Raw genomic sequence first — 3709 nt, forward strand, 5'->3', positions numbered from 1 at the left:
ATCGTAGCTATACATTGGCTCGCAGGATTGGGTGCCGATGCTTGTGGCCAGTGGTTGCGATGACTGCCGGCCACGAGCGACGGCGGGCACGAGAGGCAGAACAGGGACGTGTGTGTGTAAACACACAAATCCCTGTTCTGTTCTGTGAGGAGAGACAGATCGTGTGTTCCTAATAGATAGAAACCATGATCTGCCATTTCCTCTAGGTCAATCCCCTCCCCCTACAGTTAGAACACACACAGGGAATACAATTAGCTCCTTGATCGCCCCCTAGTGTTAACCCCTTCCCTGTCAGTGACATTTTTACAGTAATCAGTATATAGCACTGATCGCTGTATAAATGCCAATGGTCCCAAAAATGCAACAAAGTGTCTGATGTGTCCGCCATAATGTCGCATTCCCGATAAAAATCACGGATCGCCGACATTACTAGTAAAAAAAATGCTATGAATCTATCCCCTATATCAATGATGGCGAACCTTGGCACCCCAGATGTTTTGGAACTACATTTCCCATGATGCTCCAGTACACTGCAGAGTGCCAGAGCATCATGGGAAATGTAGTTCCAAAACATCTGGGGTGCCAAGGTTTGCCATCACTGCCCTATATTGTAGACGCTATAACTTTTGCACAAACCCATCGATATACGCTTATTGCGATTTTTTTTTTCACCAAAAATATGTAGAAGAATACATATCGGCCTAAACTGAGGGAAAAAAATTTTTTTTATATATATATTTTTGGGGGATATTTATTATAACAAAAAGTAAAAAATAATGTGTTTTTTTCAAAATTGTCGCTCTATTTTTGTTTATAGCACAAAAAATAAAAATTGCAGGGGTGATCAAATACAGTGGTGTGAAAAAGTGTTTGCCCCCTTCCTCATTTCCTGTTCCTTTGCATGTTTGTCACACTTAAGTGTTTCGGAACATCAAACCAATTTAAACAATAGTCAAAGACAACACAAGTAAACACAAAATGCAATTTGTAAATGAAGGTGTTTATTAATAAAGGTGAAAAAAAATCCAAACCATCATGGCCCTGTGTGAAAAAGTGATTGCCTCCTAAACCTAATAACTGGTTGGGCCACCCTTAGCAGCAACAACTGCAACCAAGCGTTTGTGATAACGTGCAATGAGGCTTTTACAGCGTCCTGGAGGAATTTTGGCCCACTCATCTTTGCAGAATTGTCCTAATTCAGTTACATTAGAGGGTTTTCGAGCATGAACGGCCTTTTTAAGGTCATACCACAACATCTCAATAGGATTCAGGTCAGGACTTTGGCTAGGCCACTCCAAAGTCTTCATTTTGTTTTTCTTCAGCCATTCGGTGGTGGACTTGCTGGTGTGTTTAGGATCATTGTCCTGCTGCAGAACCCAAGTTCGTTTCAGCTTGAGTACACGAACAGATGGTCGGACATTCTCCTTCAGGATCTCTTGGTAGACAGCAGAATTCATAGTTCCTTTTATCACGGCAAGTCTTCCAGGTCCTGAAGCAGCAAAACAGCCCCAGACCATCACACTACCACCACCATATTTTACTGTTGGTATAATGTTCTTTTTATGAAATGCAGTGTTCCTTCTACGCCAGATATACTTGGACACACACCTTCCAAAGAGTTCCACTTTTGTCTCATCGGTCCACAGAATGTTGTCCCAAAAGTCTTGGGGATCATCAAGATGTGTTGTGGAGAAATTGAGACGAGCTTTGATGTTCTTTTTCCTCAGCAGTGGTTTTCTCCTTGGAACTCTGCCATGCAGGCCATTTTTGCCCAGTCTTTTCCTGATGGTGGAGGCATGAACGCTGACCTTAACTGAGGCAAGTGAGGCCTGCAGTTCCTTGGACGTTGTTGTGGGGTCTTTTGTGACCTCTTGGATGAGTCATTTCTTTGGGTCTCGGCATGATGTGTAGCTTTTAAGGATCTTCTGGTGGACCTTACTGTGTCAAGCAGCTCCTATTTAAGTGATGCCTTGATTGTGAACAGGTGTGGCAATAATCAGGCCTGGGTGTGGCTAGAGAAATTGAACTCAGGTGTGGACAACCACAGTTATAGTATGTTTTAACAAGGGGGGCAATCACTTTTCACACAGGGCCACGATGGTTTGGATTTTTTTTCACCTTTAATAATAAACACCTTCATTTACAAATTGCATTTTGTGTTTACTTGTGTTGTCCTTGACTATTGTTTAAAGTGGTTTGATGTTCCGAAACACTTAAGTGTGACAAACATGCAAAGGAACAGGAAATGAGGAAGGGGGCAAACACTTTTTCACACCACTGTACCACCAAAAGAAAGCTCTATTTGTGGGAAAGAAAGGACGTCAATTTTGCTTGGGTGCAACGTCGCACGAACGCGCAATTGTCAGTTAACGCGACGCAGTGCCGAATTGCAAAAAATGGTCCGTCATTCAGCAGCCAAATCTTCCACGGCTGAAGTGGTTAAAGGAGAAATAAACAAAAAGTTATTAGTTAAAACCACAAGTCCTTTTACAATCACTTTTAATTCTTTATTGTGATTCAGCAGAGAAGAATTACAAACACATAAATGTACTTATGCATTTCACATTACATACTACATACATACTACATACTACATACATGACTAATTATAGGGGCATGTAGGTAAGGATAACCCTCCCCCCCCCCCCCCCCCCCATACAGAGAAGGTAAGTGTTGGATAAACTTTTAACAGGACTTCCAGTAAACTAAATAGAAGCCACCCTTTATGACCAGAAGACCTAACTTGCAATGGTCATCCCAATCCATCTTCAAGGTGTTCAGTAGAGATGAGGTCAGGCCACTTGAGTCCCTCCACACCAAACCCCTTTATGGAGCTAGTATGTACACATTCATGCTGGAACAGAAAAGGGTCTTCCCCAATCTGTTACCATGTAGTTGGATGAGCACAAATGTCTTTGTAGGCTGTATTGTTAAAAGTAGCCTTCAGTGGAAGCAATCAAACTCAATAAATTGTTGGGGTCTGAACATAGTTTGAGTATATACAAGAAATGCATTAACAAGGTGAGTGAAAGGTTCTCCCGGCAAGCAAAGCGTTTAAGACACATTTGATCTATATTAATTTGCACCATGAATTGAACTTCATTTGCACTTTAATTTTTATTAATATTATGATCATTACAAATTGTTTCTGATTGTGGTTGACCGTGCAACACGTTTCATTTACAGTAATGTTTGGTGAAAAAAATCTCACTATTGTGTTTGCAGCTATTCTTTGAGTTATAACACAAGCACGGTTTTCTTTGGTTTAAATACTGTATAAACTAATATAGGAACGCTTTTCAGCCTTCAGAAGATATCAGTGGGGACTATTTACTAAAACTAGCGCACACAGCTGTGCATGGTAACCAATCAGCTTCTTACTTCAGCTTGATCATTTAAGCTTTGACCCTGTTCACACTGCTCCGACACGGAAGTCCGACAACTACCGCTCCTACTTTGCCCTACTACTTCATGTATCCGCTCTACACCCCCCACCCCAAAGCACCTTGTTAATGGGGACCAATGCCTCTTCCAGACAACCGTGGGCGCTGGATGTTGGAAGTATGCGGGCGAGGGGGGCTTATCAAAATCTGGAAGCCCCCTTTAGCCCCCAGATCCTGGCCCCCCACCCATGTAAATGAGCATGGGGTACATTGTACTCCTATTCATTCACCCAAAAAAGTGTAAAAAATAAAATAAATAAAATCAG

This window comes from Lithobates pipiens, unplaced genomic scaffold, assembly GCF_037356315.1.
Source record: "Lithobates pipiens isolate NorthernLeopardFrog02 unplaced genomic scaffold, aLitPip1_a1.2 Scaffold_27, whole genome shotgun sequence".
Lineage (NCBI taxonomy): Eukaryota > Metazoa > Chordata > Amphibia > Anura > Ranidae > Lithobates > Lithobates pipiens.